This window comes from Hypanus sabinus, unplaced genomic scaffold, assembly GCF_030144855.1.
Source record: "Hypanus sabinus isolate sHypSab1 unplaced genomic scaffold, sHypSab1.hap1 scaffold_164, whole genome shotgun sequence".
Taxonomy (NCBI): Eukaryota; Metazoa; Chordata; class Chondrichthyes; order Myliobatiformes; family Dasyatidae; genus Hypanus; species Hypanus sabinus.
Genome location: NW_026779721.1, coordinates 269303 through 286202, shown reverse-complemented (window position 1 = coordinate 286202; position 16900 = coordinate 269303). Strand labels below are relative to the sequence as shown.

Genomic DNA, 16900 nt, shown 5'->3' with positions numbered 1-16900 from the left:
CCTGCCCTGATGAAAGCTACAATTATTACTAAGCAACACAATAGTTTAATTATTGGAATACATACTTATAAGTGTTTTATATACATAGAAAAGTAAAATATATACTATATACTAAGACAAACGTTTGACTAACTGACACTAAATAATACCGGATGTACTTGTTCCAACATACGTACAAATCTGCCTTAAAGACGGACTCAGGAACGGAACTCATGTGTAACCTGGGGACTGCCTGTATATGGAAAGTCAAAATCGCTTATTGAATCAACTTTTGTTTCTTGGCATGGTCTCCAATCTGTCTACAAATTTGTTCCTCTAAATCCCTAAGACTATTGGGTGTAAACAAGTTCCAATAATGTCTACAATATCATAATTCCCTTTCCTGAGCTCATTGGGCTTTCCTACGATGCTCCTTGCATTGTGATATACACAGCTCAGCACATTCATCGTACCATGCTCAACCATGACCTCAATGTTTGACTAAATGAGACTCACCAAACTTTCTCCTGACTGAATCAATGGAAACTCTGAGTCAGGAGCGTTCTCTCTAGTTGATGCTCTCAGTCCTCGGGCTGGTTCACTTGTTGCTGTTCCCGTCTTCAGCTGTGGTTTGCTTCCAGTTGGGGTATTTCTTCCAATAGACCTTTCACCGCAGGTTGAACTTTAACCAGAGAGAAAATAAAGCACATTAACAATAAAACGGAGAAGCAAACATTTCTGCTTAATGTTACTAAGAACAAAACTCACTGAAAGTTAGAAGTTGAATGCAGATATAATGATCTCAGTAAACAATCTTTTATTGTCCCTCACACGTCACAAAATGATATGGGATAAGGAGCAATCATTCAGTCAGGAACAGAAGTAGATGATTCAATCCATCTGGTCTGCCCACCATTCAACCATGGTTGATTTTTATTCCAACAACATATTCCTGTCTTCCTCCTGTAACCCTGCAGCTACTTAGCAATCTGGAATACATTAATCTCTGTCATCAATATACCTCAACCAACCTCTGCTGCAACAAATTCCACAGATCAGACATCTTTTGGACAATACGTTTTTCTCAGTTTTAAAGGGAAACATCTTTATTCTGAGACGATGCTGTGAGATCACAGACTCTCTGTCTAATGGAAACATCCTCTGCATGTCCACTGTATCCAGGCTTTTCAGCATTCTGTAGTTTTACTTAACCATACATCCCCCACCACTCCCACTGTCTTTCTGAACTCCATTGAGCACAGGTCCAGAACCATCAAATGCTCCTCATACATAAAGCCGATCATTCCTGAGATTATTCATGTGAACCTTGTTGGCAACAACTGCACTGAACACATTTCCAGGAAAAATAGACAAATTGGTACCAGGTTAATTGATAGGGAAAGTTGTGCTTTCTTCACTGTTGTACCAGCACAGAAAGAGCCATTTCCATTCCCAGGTTAAATCAGGTCAATTTCAGGAAATATAAACCAGTCCAGGATGAATGTAATATAAAGAAGCTGGATTTACCAGAAACGCTCAGCAGGTAAGGAACAGCTGTGGGGAGAGGAACAAACTCTACAATTCAGGTTAATAACGTTTCATCAGAATGACTTCAAACGTTTTCAGTTTTTAGTGCAGATCTCCAGCAACTTGAGATTCTGCTTGACTTTCACCGAGTGGCCAACAGATGACAGTGAGTGGGGGGGATTTCTAAACACAGTTTGAACACCAAACTCGCAGGTCTATTTTTCCTGTTGTAAACACAGAACAGCCCATTTACTCATAGCCACTCCTCAGATTAGCAGTCAATGCTTCCAAAGGAACTCCAGAAACTAACATCTGATCCTACAACAGAAGTACTTGCTCAACACCCCATAAGCCCAAGCAGCTCGATTCCTGGGACCATTTTACCTGGATCGAAAACTGTAATATCCCAGGACCCAACCTCATAGATCTCACACTGGGTAGTGCAGTCCGGGATTTCCCCACAACCAATGTGCAGCTGCTCAAAATTTCTGCTTCATTGCAGAAGGAGGACCATCCAGCCCCTTCTGTAGAAGCACTAACTGAAGTCAAAGCCATCACAGGACTAGGGTCCAAGCACCAACTCTCCCAGTACTCTTTGCTGACTGTAATACAATGAAATGTGTCAGCCAGTCACAGTTCAAAAACTAGACCCTCCACACCAATGCACAACAGAAATGGGACCTGATGACCCTCTGGCATTCCAGCTAACAAAAAGTGATTTTGGAAATAACTCAGTGAGGTCAAAGGTGTAAAAGAATAGTTCACAATGAAGACTATGGTTAGAAGGATTGCTGATATATATCACTGAAAAGGTGTGATACAGGGCGGACCAAGGCTGACCCAGATAGTTGATGCATATCACTGAAGCTGGGGTCAGAGAGACTGGACAGAGGTTGAACAAGATGGGCAAGGAATGAGCAGATGTAACCAGATGGGAGAAGAGATCAAGGACAATCACTGATGGTTCTCCAGCAATATGCAGATACTGAATTAATGGTACATACTACTGTATAAAGGATTCCAAAATGACAAAGTTAGAACAAGCAGTAAAAACATTGCCAGATATACTTTGATCCTCACCGTAGTTTTATCAACAAGCTTTCCATCCGGACACTTCATGCTTTTTATGGTAACTACTCTGCCTCTGACTGTGAGGATCTGCAGAGACTTTTGGATCCAGATCAGCACATCACAGAAACCACTCTTCCCCTAGACTTCCCAGTCCCTCGGTAAAGCAGGCAGTGAAATCAAAGATCCACACAACCTGGGACATTCTCCTTTCTCACCCACCCCAGTCCGGGAGAAGACAATAGCCACAAAGCTCACGGACAAATGTGAGGAGCCTCAGCAAGCTTGGCGACTTGGGGAAAGTTAACGGGACTCAGTGGCCAACATCAGATTTCCCCAACACAACATGTGATCTTGCATCACAAACTGGAGGGCGGGAGAGTTCTGCAAGAAAAAGCCGTATGTGACCTGTCTGTGGGTCACCCATTTCAACTCTGCAGAAATAGACAGCCTGTGCTCCTGGTTTGGATCGTTCAATGCAGATTAAGTGAAGGGGACACATTTTTGACCAGCCCAGATAATCGGAAAATAAATGAGTAATTGGCTCTCAGTTCGAGGCTCACGGCCCACATTGGATCTCCCCACTCGGGATCGGTCGCAGTACTCACTGATGGGACAGCAATATCTTTGGCCCACAGACTGTGATATGACCTCTGGCTCCCCGACCCAGGAGGCGAGGACACCTTCCCCGATCCCACAGACATTCCTCTTCAGTACGGAGCAGAAAGGAAAACACCGCCCACCCGGAGTCTGTGAGCATGAGCGAAGGGATTGTTACATCTGTGGTTAAATGGGGGGGCAAACGGGATCATGTGGCTGGTGGGATCTCCTACCCCAGGCAGAGAGTCCAGCTGCCAACCACTTCTGTGAAAAGAGCCAAACTTGCCACTTACATCTCCTCTCACCTTAAGTGTATTAGACATTTCAACCCCCAGGAAAAATATATCATCTGTCCACTCAGATTCAGTTTTATTATCACTGGCGTGCATCATGAAATTTGTTAACTTTGCAGCAGCAGTTCAATGCAATACGCAATATAGAAGAAAAATAATCCTAAAAATAAATAACTAAATCAATTACAGTATCCATATATCTGGGAACATTGCTCATTGTGATTTTTATAAAATGACCTGGATGAGGAAGTGAAGGGATATGTTAGTAAATTTGCTGATGGCACAAAGCTTGGGGGTGTTGTGGATAGTGGATAGTGGATAGTGTGGAAAGTGTTAGCACTTACAGCGGGCACCGAAAGCATGCAAAACCAGGCTGAGGGGTCGCAATTGGAGTTCAACCCCGATAAGTTTGAAGTTGTTCATTTTGTTTGGTCAAATGTGATAGCAGAATATAGCATTAATGGTAAGGCTCATGGCAGTGTGGAGGATCCGTGGGATCTTGGGGTCCGAGTCCATAGGACACTCAAAGCTGCGACGCAGGTTGACTCTCTGTTTAAGACTATGTATATTGCATTGACCTTTATTAATCGTGGGAATGCGTTTAGAAGCGAGAGGTAATGTTGCAGCCATACAGGACCCTGGTCACACACCACTGTGCTCAATTCTGGTCACCTTACTACAGGAAGAATGTGGAAACCTTCGAAAGAGTGCAGAGGAGGTTTACAAGGATGTTGCCTGGATTGGGGAGCATGCCTTATGAGAATAGGTGGAGTGAACTCGGCCATTTCTTCTTGGAGTGATGGAGGATAAGAGGTGACCTGATAGAGATGTATAAGATTATGAGAGGCATAGGTCGTGTTCAAGGGTTCAATGTCCATTTGGCAATCAGATGGCAGAGGGGAAGAAACTGTTTCTGAATCACTGAGTGTGTGCCTTCAGGCTTCTGTACCTCGCTACCTGATGGTAAAATTGAGAAAAGGGCAGCCCTGGGTGCTGGAGTTCCTTAACAATGGACGCTGCCTTCTGAGACACTGCTTCTAATCCTCTGGTAATCATATAAACATCTATCCAGAGAAAACAACATGAGATAGTCCAAACTCCCGTTACAAGCTCATGCCCTCTAATCCGGACACTATCCTGGTATACCTCTTCTGCGCTCTCTCCAATGCCCCGACATCCTTCCGTGAATGGGGGCGACCAGAACTGTATGAAACACTCCAGATGTGCTCTAACTAGTTTTATAAAGCTGCAACACAACTTCCCGACTTTTGAACTCAGTGCTTCAACTAATAAAGACAACCATGCCATTTGCCCTCTTAACCACCCGATCAATCTGTGCAGTCTCTTTCAGGGAGCGATGAACTTGGAGTCTAAGATCCCTCTGATCATCGACACTGTTCAGGGTTTTGCATTTTACAGTGTACTGTCATACATTTAACCTACCGAGCTGCCAAGATGATCATCACGAATCAAATCTCACTGAGATTTCTCAGGTCCTGTTGAATCTATTGCCAAGTGCACAAGTACGGGAAGGTACAGGTACAAAGAAACACTGACTTGTGGCAGCATCACAGGCAAGTACATTCAGAAAACACACGGAACGTAAATTGTACAATTCTCTGTCAGTAACAATATGGAAGCATGTTTTACTTCATCCTGCTAATAGGACCAGAACAGGGGCTGAGCGGCGGCTCATCTCAAACGGTTCGGTGAGAAGGTCTCACAACCCGGACCGACCCCGGCAGATTCTGTGAAGGAAGCGAGGCGAGGCCGCCAGTTCGGGAAAGTTCATCCCCTCCCCCATCAGGTTGCACCGATCACCTTGTGTTTCTCTCTCCCTCCCCACCCCCACCTTTTATTCTCCAGTCCAGCCGAAGGGTTTCGGCTGCTAATGCCGACTGTATTCTTCCCCTAGATGCTGCCCGGCCTGCTGAGTTCCTCCAGCATTTTGTGCGCTTTGCTCCCATTCCCAACATCTGCAGGCTTTATCTTGCTTGAGTTCTGGAAAGTTAACTCACTACCCACCGTCAGACCTCCCCGCTCGGAACCGGCTTCAATACTCACCGAAGGAAAATTGTTGGTGTTGCCCCACAGAGAATAATCCGCCTCCGGCTCCCCGTCCAAAGGGGCGAGAACCCCCTCCCAATCCCGAACACACCGCCAACCAACTTTCACAAAGAACGAAAAATCAACACTGCCTTTCCCGGGACTGTGAGCATGCGCATTGTGCTCATTGCGTCACGGGCGTTGGGCGGAGCATCGGAATCAAACCCGCAGATGCTACCGATCTGCGGTGAAACATGATCACGTGACTCGGTGACTGTTTCTTCCCCCTTCACATATTGCCCTACCCACCGCCGCATTTCCCAAAATATTTCATTATTTCCCTATATTATTTCCATTAGACAAGTATTTAGTTTTTCCCTCCATATCTTCCCCGATCCCTTTTCAGCCACCCCCAGGTCATAGAGTTCTCAGAGTTATAATTTCGATTCCCATCCCGTCCCGACACACAATTCAGAACCACCCCGGAAATGTGCGGGTTTCATTTAAATCAGTCTATGTTCATAAACACTTATTTCTATTTACATTCCTCTGGCTTCATTCAACAGGAACACTGAAACATCAAGTGAGAAACAGCAGGATGTGGCCATTCAGCCCCTCTAACCGTCAGCAAGATGGCGGCTGCTCACCCATCTCAGCCACATGTTTCTGCCCGATCGTCATTTCCTCGATCCCTTCGGTCTCCACACATCTGCTGACCTCTTTTGTACGTGAGGACGATCACTGAGTCTCCACCGCTCTCTGTGGTGGGGATTGTTGTGGTTACATGATATGAACAGGAGACGCAGACAGTTCTTCGAGATGTTTAAACCTTTATTTGAAAACAAAGGCTGAGGCAATCAATGATCTTGTCACCGAAAGCCCGCCGAGCTCCGGTGTACAACATTCTTTATAGTAATTTCTTATCTCAGTTACATTTCGGTTTCATCACCATACCCAATCAATTTTTAGTTGCATATCATCTATACATGAACTAATCAAACGCTCTTGCCCAGCTCTCGGTGCGCCACCAGTATTTCTTTCCAGTTCACATCTTGTGCCTCATTCCTGGCCACGGTTGTTTCTCAGTCAGCCTCCCTTAACCTCCCTCACATTTCCTGCTCATACCATCCTCCCTGTTATCTCTTCAGAAGCCATGCTGTTGTATATATGTACATTTCTGCTCATTAGTGTTGCTAATGCGAAACAGGTGTTCTTTAACTGCCACAGTATGTAGCTAAGAGAATACAAGGTATCTAGTAAAAAATACATAGCAAAATGTGTCTAGTAAAATAATACATAGTAATATTCGGTACACAAGAGTGATTACATTGTATAGTAAATAGCTACTACATAGTGATTATATTTCAGGTATATATTGTGATTATGTCAGGTATATTTCTCAATAGGATTTACAGACATTCACCACCCTCGGAGTGGAGACATTTCCCCTCATCTCAGTCCCGGACAGTCCATTCCTGTTTCAGAGACTGGGATCCCTGGTTCAACCAGTAATGATGTTGTGCATTTCAATGTGTTCTCCTCTCAGACCTCGATTCTCTAAATGAAAGGGTTATCACATTTGATCTTTCTTCGTATGATGACCCCACCACTGCAGGGATCAGTCTGGTGAATCTTCATTGCCCTCTCTATAACAAATACTCTCTAACCTCTTTGTTAATCCTCTATGGAATTAATTTCCATCCGCTGCAGTCCCGTGTTGCCCCAACCCCTCACCTCCCACCCCTGTCACTATTTCCACCTTCCCACCACCCCCCTCACCTGGATCCCCCCTCACTCCCCAGCTCTTGCCCCATCCCCACCCCTCACCACTTTTCTCTGACTATTTCCCGTCCACTCTCACTTCAGAGGGAGGATCTCGGCCCGAAATGTTGACGGTCCATTTCCCTCCACAGTTGCTGTCCGACCCGCTGAGTTCCTCCGGCAGTTTGTTCTTTGGTCTGTATAACCCGTGTTAGTATGGGGAGCGGGATTTTACACCATATTCCAGGTACAATCTCAACAAAGCACAAATAATTGTCACTTTGTCCTGACCATCAGCCCCGCTTGCAGGGCAACAGTCGGCTGGTGTTTGCCCCCAAGGTGGTGAATCCCTTGGGCTCAGACATTTCAACAGATGAGCCCTCCCCGTCCGCACCGGGACAAACATCCTGTCCGCCCCCTCTCACACCATCTTCACCTTTTCAATAAAATCCCCCCCCCCTCCCTCCCTCCGCGGGATGACGTAAAACGCCGCGCACCTGAGGGCAGATCCCGCTGTGGGGAGCCCGTGTGTGACGTCAGACGCGTGTGGGGTGTGTCCGACGTCACCTGCGGAAGAGCGCTCGTATTTAAAGCACATTAATGGACGTTTCTTATGATTTCGGTGGGACAACATTAATCACGGGTTTCATCACTGAATCCAGGGTTGTGGGATGTAAAGTCCCCTGTTATGTGTCCGGCGGTGCCGTGTTGTTGGTGGAGTGGGCAGCGTGGTGTTTGTCTCGATTCGGGTCACAACACCAGAATTGCCAGCGGGGTCTACACAGAGTGTATTAGTCAACAGAAAACCTCTCGTCCCTGCAGTCTTTGTCTCCTGGTAAACTCAACACCCTGACAGTGTGGACCATAGATACCCCTTCCTCTCAGAGTCAGGGAATCACTCAGACAGCTGATCGCTGAGAGGAATTATATTTATTGGTCATTAAAGTTCGCCCAGATTCGTTTGGACGGATTTGATGTGGAGTTCGGGGTGTCACAGTGACAGGCCCGGACGGTCAAACTCTCTCCGTTGTCCAAACATCCTTCCAGGTGAGGCGACACTTCACCTGTGAATCTTCCGGGGTCGCCTGTTGTGTCCGCTGCTCCCGATGCGGCCGCCCCCACACTGGTGACACCGCATCCTCCGCAGTTGTGCGGGGTAGGGTTTTTTTATGGGGGCGGGTGATCGATGATAATATTCCCTTTTGTGCAGGAGGGGTGGGTCTGGGGGTTGATGATCGCAATGCCGTTTTTTTATGCGGGGGGTGGGGTGGGAGTGTGATTTTTCTCTCTGATAGATGCTGCCCGGCCTGCTGAGTTCCGCCAGCATTTTGTTTGTGTTGCTCTGAATTTCCAGCATCACGACTTTGTCGTGTTTGTGATTTAACTCTCCGTTGTCCCTCCCGCCTCCGGCCACGGCTGGTGCTGAAGAAGTGTCTGATTTTGGGTTTGTGGAAATCGGGGCCGGTTGGCGTGGAATTTCAACTTGGTAGGCCGAAGGGCCTGTATTGTGCTGTCGGTTTTCCATGTTTCTATGAAAAGTGTCGGGAACGAGCTCTGCCGGACGGCTGGAGGCTCCGGGCTCCCCCGATCCCGCAGCCCCGGTTTTAGCTTTGCACCCGAGTCCGGGCTGTGGGATCAGTTAGTTGTGGTTCCCGGGCTTGGAGGGGGATTGGGGTGAAGGGGATCTGTCTGTGTGTGCGTGGGTAGAGGTTGTGTGTGTACTTGGCCGTGGGGTGAGTGCATGGAAGGTGTGGGACCATAGTCGGGGACGGGGGTGGGTGGGGTTGCTGTTGTGAGAAAGTGGGATGATCGAACGTTCCGTGACCCGGATCAAATAAAGTTGTAAACAGGGGAGGATCTGCTCCGTTGTATCGGACGCTCGCGTGTCCTTTCAGGAAGCAGCAATTCTCTCTTCAAACGAATCGCTGTTTAATCTTGCTGTTAACATTGTGTTTGTTACAAAGCCCCAGTGTCTGGAAGAGCTGTCGCTGGGGGCTGTTGGTGCAGACTGGGATGGTGGTGGGGTGTCAGTGACCTCTGTATCAGAGAACAACACGGGTTTCTACATCCTCCTGTGAGATATAAATGTCCTCACAGTGGATTCGGATCAGCTGGCATATCTGGAGTTTTCTAAAGGGAAAGGGAATAGCGAAGGGGCTGAGGAGAGAGAGTTTTAATCAGCAAACCGTCGTCCGCGGTGGAGGGATACAGGAGCTGTGTGATAGATCGTTTTACAGTAATTGTGTTTTTATATAATCTCACAGATAGTGACTGAGGAAGGAGCTTGTTGAGGGAGGAGACCCGGAGGTGAGCAGGTCAGACACGGTATCAGGAGAGTGACGGAGATGTGATTTCCTGTGTCACGGGTACAGACAGTCGTCTCAAGTGAGGAGTTTGTGTGGAGATGCAGCTTCCCTGGAGGTGGAGGAAAGAGGACACACAAACAGGTGGAACCAGCTGTGGGAAGACATGGTTTGTCAGGTCTGACGACGAGCTGAATGTACCATAACCTTCAGACTGAATCAGAAAACCATTCTGAGGGTATTTGAATTGCCAGAAGCAGGGGAGATGTGATCACAGCGGTTGTGTCTCCATCAGACCCACAGTGAGATGGTTCAAGGTACAATGTGCAGGGGTGAAATCACAGTGTTTGGGGCCGGATTTAATCACTGATTCTGACACAGTGAGAGGGTTAGTTTTGCTGTAAGGCTGCAACATTAATGGAAGAAGACACAGGAACTTCATCAATTGCCAGTTGTTTAGCAGAAGTGATCAATCTCGATGTTACCTTGACAGAAAAAGATACTCCCAGTGGTGACAAAGGGGTGCAGTCTGGTTTATTTCAGGTTGGAGAGGGGTGTGGAGTTTTGAAATCAATGCCTTGCGGTGCCACCATCGTTAATTTACCATGTCCGGAGCGGTGGATCACACAGCACGGAAACAGGCCTTTGGCCGGCCATACCTGTTCTGACCATCCACTCACTGTCTACACTGGTCCCATTTATCAGCACTTGGTTCACAGCCGACTGTATCTCGGCAGTTTCAATGCTCATCCACTTCGTAAATGTTGTGAAGGGACCTGCCTCCACCACCACCTCGGGCAGTGAGTTCCTGATTTCAGCTACCCTCTGAGTGAGAAATCTCCCCCTCAGATCCCTCTAAACCTCTACATCCTCTGCTTAAATCCTTGCCCTCTGATCGGTGACATCTCTGTCCCAGGATCGTGGCTGATATGGGCATCAGTGAGGCCTTTCATACGGTTCAGCATGGTAAGTTCCTGTGGAAAGTCAGATCACATGGGATCCAGGGAAGCTGGATAATTGGATGCACAGTTGTCTTGATGGTAGGAAGCAGAGAGTGATGGTGGGAGGCTGTTTATTGGACTTGAGGCCCGGGCCTAGTGAGGCGCCCCAGGGTTACACCACATTGCTCTCATTATTCATTCATATTTAATTATATTTGCATTTGCAGTTTGTTGAATTCTATGCTCCACTTGATCTTTCATTGATCCTGTTACTATTCTATAGATTTGCTAAGCATTCCAGTAGGAAAAACAATCTCAGGGTTGTACGTGGTGACATATATGTACTCTGATAAAAACATTTACTTTGAACATCAACCATTATTGTCATCTAGATCAATAATTTGGTTAAGAATGTACAGGATATGGAGAGTAGGTTTGCAGCAAGTTCAATTACTTTTTCTGAAAGATATTCAGTATAAACTCTCTGCTCTGTTTTCTTCTCTGCATTTGACCACACACTCACCTTACCGTCTTCCCTCTCTGCCCCGTCCTCCCTCTCACCCTGACACTGGACATATGTTCAGGGTGAAAGTGAATTATTTTTGGGGAATCTGAAGGGGAATTCTTCACTTAGAGGTTGGTGAGAGTGTGGAATGAGCTGCCAGTGGAAGTGGAGGATGTGGGTTTGATTTAGACACTAAAAAGGAATTTGTGTGAGGACGTGGATGGGAGGTGTATGGAGGCTCTGCTGCAGGTAGCTGGAACTGGGCAGCAACAACAAAAACAGGTCGGCATGGACTAGAAGGGCCAAGCGGCCTGTTTCTGAGCTGCTGCTCTCTGTGACTCTAATAATATTCTGATTTGTAATTTCCATAGTCAGTACTTTGCTACTTATGACTGAACCCAGACATTTACCCAAACAAGAACCGAAAGACTCTTGGCTGGCTACAGAAAGTGTTTACAAGCTGTGATACTTGCCAAAGGGGGTGTTACTCAGTACTGACAATGCAGGGCACACAAACTTTTGCTTCTGGCCTTTTTTCTTGTTTATTATTTTGAGATTGTAAAAGATGGAACTAAAAATGTAATCTTTCTTAAAATATTAAAGAAATGTGTCATCTTTAACTTTATGCCTTTTGTAATCAGGTCATCTTTTACTCGCTTAGCTATTCACAGGAATAGAAATTTTGACCGAGGTGCCCAAACTTTTGTATGCCCCTGTATATATCCTGTGCCTTCCAAATTGCTTTCAGAAATTCCAGCCATTGCTGTTCTGTTTTCGTCCCTGCCCATGTTCTTTTAAAATCAATTTTGACCAATTTTTAATCTCATGCCTCTCTAATACTCTTTATTCCATATCTGACTTTAGCTTCTCCTTCTCTAATGTCGGGGTGAATTTGATCATATTAAGAGCACTTACCCCTAAGGGTTCTTTGGACTTAAATGACCTAACTAATTCCAGTTCATTACAATAATCCAGTATATCTGATCCCCAAGCGGGCTCAACCACGAGCTGCTCTAAAAAACCATCTCGTAGGCATTCCAGGAATTCCTCCTCTTGAGACCAATACCATCCTAATTTTTGCTAATCACCTGAATGACAATCCCCCATGACTCTGGTAACATCGCCCGGATGGCACACATTTTCTATTTCCCATTGTAATTTGGGGACCTCATTCTTACTATTGTTTGGAAGTCTCTGCACAATTCCCATCAGGGTTTTTCTTAACATTTGCTGTTCCTTAATGCTACCTACAGATTCTACACCTTCCAACCCTTTACTACCTCTTGCTAATGATTTTATTTAATATTTCACCAACAGAGCCACACAACCCCACTACTAGCTTGTTCTTGGCTTGTTCTTTCAAGAAACATAAGTATCTGGGAAACAAGAGGGCCTGCAGATGCTAGAAATCTAGAGAACTACACACAAAGTGCTGGAGGAGCTCAGCATGTCAGGCAGCATCTATGGATGGGAATCAACATTTCAGGCCAAGACCCTTCACCGGGACTCTTGATACCCTCGTATCTGGAATATCAACAAGCAAAGAAAATAGAAAGTAGTGCGGAATAGGGAAAACCTTTGACAAAATTTAGTCCAAGGCTTTAAAAAAACTACCAAATAGAGCTCAATAATTAACAAATATAACACAGGCAATAAACATTTTCATCAATACCGACATTGAATTTTTTTTAAATAAAAATATCTTGGTCCCATTTCAATCAGTAAAATTTAGAATGATAAACAAGAACTTAAGAAAGCTTTAGAAAAGACCATTTACACTCAAACCCACTTAGATTAACACTGCCTTGGACAGGAGGAGGAAGAGAAATAACACACATGAAATAAAACGAAATCACACAACAGTCAGATTAAACTTCTAGTTATATGTATTTTCATCAAAAATGAACTGGATTCAGCACTCCATGTGTGTATATGCAATCGTGATAAGAAATACAGAGCAGAAAACTTAAATGAGAGGCCAACTCAGAAAATTGAATCATCACTCTGGAAGAAAACATGAACCAGTGGAATGAGTATGACCCTCCATGGGAGACATCCCAACGATCTGAGAAGACTCGATGGTGACAAGGAAGCACCGAGCACCTGACTGAGAGTTGGAGAGCTCTTCCCAGAAACAGAGGAGTTCCTTGCGGAAATACAGGACAAGGTGTTTAAGAAAAAGAAAAAAAATCTGAAATACAGGCAATACAAGCAAACAAGACACTAAATGCAGAAAATGCCAAGAGAAACCAGACACAACCCAACACATTCCAGGATCCTGCAGCAGTTGAACTCAATCTGATTACTTATGCAGGTAAAATCAAGTGGCAAAAATCATTCACCAAAATCTTGCTTTAAAACACAAACTGATGAATGACCACCGTAACTTCATTAAGGCACCATGACTTCAAGCCTGATTCAGATAAGGACATAATCTCACAAATTATATGATAATCAATACATTGGTTCAGATAGGATCATCTCAAATAACCATTCAGATATAATATTACAGGATAAACAAGCAGTAGGTATAACCATTCTCAACACACACATGTGCCTCGATCAATGGGGCCCCTCACCACAGGCATTGTTTGTCAGTCAAATAACCAAGTTATTTCGTCTGCCAATTAGCGTCCACATGTTGCTACTCTGTCATCCATTGCCACGTCCTACTGTTGAGTCCTTTTTCCTTATCATACGTTCTTAGCCCATCCATCGCCCAGAGTCCCAAACTCTGCCCTGTGCAGACCCGCCTCTGGTTTCTGACCCTGCTCCTTTGAACATCCAACTTATGGGTTCCCATTCCAATTTAAGTCTTTAGAGGACAGTGGTGTTTCCAACAACCCTTTAGAAGCAGGGAAAATGAGGCATAATGTGGAAATGAGTTGTGATTAAGGAGGTTAACGAACAATGTCATTCTTCATCCGCCCAGAGATTAGAACTGCAGCCATCTCGACTTCCTCAGTCTGCAGAGAATTCAAGGGAAACAACACGGGGGGGGGGGGGATTTAGATGGACTGGTGTGGAACAGATTCACTGGCCGGGTTCAGCAGGCCTGAGTACACCAGTTGTGTTATAAATTCACTATGTACCAACACGGAGTTTTTTTTTTATTAGTTTTTTGAAGAACATTGATACAGTGCAAAAATAAACATACAATAATAATATGATACGAAGGAAGATAATTGAGAAAGCAGCCAAATTGAAGACTTGTAAAATTAGTGTCCTCCCCAAGCCCCGCAACAAAAAAAAAAACTCCAGACCAACCACAACACAATATAGAGAATATAAATCAGGACAATCAAACCCCCAAACTGTGAATACACGTAGCAACAGAAGGTATTAATGCCTACTACCAAAAAAAAAGGAGCTGAAAGCAAAGGACTGAGAAAAAAACCTTAGTCAAGAGGAAGGTTATGAAAGTACTCAATAAAAAGTCCCCAGACCTTATGGAACTTCAAATCCGAATTAAGGACTAAATAATGAATTTTTTTCAAGGTCTAAGCAGGCCATAATATCGTTAAGCCATTGAGCATGTGTGGGCGGGACAACATCTCTCCATCTAAGGAAGATTAAACGCATAGCCAGGAGAGAGGCAAAGGATAATATTCGACACTTCGTCAAACTCAGACGTAAATCACCCCAAATCACCTCAAACTCACCCCAGAAACCAAACAAAACAATTAAAGGGTTAGGTTCTAGGTGGTGATTCTGAATATACGATAACATTATGAAGACATCTTTCCAAAATTTCTCTAAGCTAGGACAAAACCAGTACATAAGAATGAGAGAGGCCTCGCCCCTTTTGCATTTATCACAAAGCGGACTGATGTTAGAGTAAAACCGAGATCATTTAGATTTGGACATATGGGCTCCATGAACAATCTTAAACTATAAAAGGCAATGGCGAGCACACAGAGAGGTTGAGTTAACCGATTTGAGAATCGAGTCCCAAGTCTCATCGGATAAAAAGGTATTTAAATCATCCTCCCATGCCATTTTAAGTTTATCCACAGGGGCACGTCGTAGGGCTGCTAATTTATCACGAATAAATGATATTAAAACTTTACCTAGTGGATTAATAGAAAGAAATAAGTCCATAACATTTTTCTCAGGCATTTCAGGGAAGTTAGGGATTAAAGGAGTAATAAAGTGTCTAATTTGGAGATATCTAAAAAAAATGAGCATTAGGCAGATTAAACTTAGCAGAGAGCTGTTGAAAAGAGGCAAAGCGATTATCAATAAAAAGATCTTCAAAATGTCTAATGCCCTTCCTATACCAATCATGGAAGGCTGAGTCATATGTAGTGGGTAAAAAAAAGGTGATTATGTAAGATAGGGCTAGAAAAGGAAATACCATGGAACCCATAAAATTTCCTAAACTGAGCCCATATACGCAAAGTGTGTCTGACAAGAGGATTAACTATTAATCTGGACAAACTACTAGGGAGTACGGTGCCGAGAAGTGCAGAGATAGATAATTCTTTAGTGGAGCTCAACTCCATATTTAGGGCACTCGGGTTGGCCATGGAAAAAAGACCAAAAGGTAGCACAACATATATTGGCTGCCCAATAATATAAACGAAAGTTAGGTAAAGCCATGCCACCTTCTTTTTTAGAATTTTGGAGATAAATTTTGTTAATTCTAGAGTGCTTATTCTTCCACAGATATGACAAAATAACAGAGTCTAAGGAATAAAATAAGGATTTAGGAATAAAAATTGGGATTGATTGAAATAAATATAAAAGTTTAGGGAGAAGATACATTTTAACAACATTAATGCGACCTACCAAAGACATAGATAGAGGTGACCAATGTAACAGACTCTGTTTAATAGTATATGAAAAATTGGCAAAATTTTCACGAAAGAGATCTTTAAACTTCCTTGTGAATATAATCCCAAGATAAGTAAATTGATTGTGGACTACTTTAAAGGGGAGAAATGTTCATTCTTGTGCTTCTTTATTAATTGGGGAAAGTTCGCTCTTATGTAAATTAAGTTTATATCCAGAGAACTGGCTAAACTAGTCAAGAAGTGAAAACATTGGAGGTAAGGATGTAGACGGATTTGAAAGAAAAAGTAATAAGTCATCAGCATAAAGAGAAACTTTATGCTCAACACCCCCTCTCCAAATCCCGGTCAGTTCAAGACAATTTCGAAAAGCTATCGCCAAAGGTTCTATAGCCAAATCAAAGAGAAAGGGACTTAAAGGGCATCCATCCCTGACGGGTGCCACGTTTGAGGTTAAATAACTGGGATTTCTGAGAATTAGTTAAAACAGAGGCAGTCGGACACAAATACAGCAATTTGATCCAAGAGATAAAACTTTGACCGAAGTCAAATTTTTTCTAAAACTGCAAAAAGGTAGTTCCACTCTATACGATCAAATGCTTTCTCCGCATCAAGGGAAATAACACATTCAGGAACCCCAGTTGGAGGTGAATATAAAATGTTAAATAAACGCCGAATGTTAAAAAAATAGGAAGATGGTTTTTAATAAAACCAGTTTGATCATCAGAAACAATAGAGGGAATAACAGTTTCTAATCTATGCCAAAACTTTGGCCAAGATTTTAACATCAACATTAAGCAATGAAATCGGCCTATACGAGGAACACTCTGTTGTGTCTTTACCCTTTTTAAATAAAAGAATAATAGAAGCCTCATTGAAAGAGGGTGGCAATTTGCTGTAGTTAAACGAGTCAGATAATACTGAAAGTAACTGAGGGGAGAGAAGTGAAGAGAATGATTTATAAAATTCTACAGGGAACCCATCAGGTCCACGAGATTTCCCTGAGGACAATGCAGAAATTGCAGAATATATTTCTTCTAATGATATAGGTGCATTATGTTTGGCTTTAAAATCAGATGGAAGT

General features: G+C 43.9%; 1 protein-coding gene across 19 annotated transcripts in view; it reads right to left on the bottom strand.

Moving 5' to 3' along the window:
- LOC132387222 (oocyte zinc finger protein XlCOF6.1-like) overlaps positions 1-5676 on the bottom strand; it is a 123783-nt gene extending 118107 nt beyond the window's left edge. For all 19 annotated transcript variants that reach the window (XR_009509813.1, XR_009509820.1, XR_009509821.1 and 16 more), the window contains exons 1-2: positions 5532-5676; positions 496-661 (exon numbers count right to left, since the gene is read on the bottom strand). The gene's annotated coding sequence lies outside the window, so the exon portion shown is untranslated. The remainder of the gene's footprint in view (positions 1-495; positions 662-5531) is intronic.
- Positions 5677-16900: the final 11224 nt, after the last annotated feature.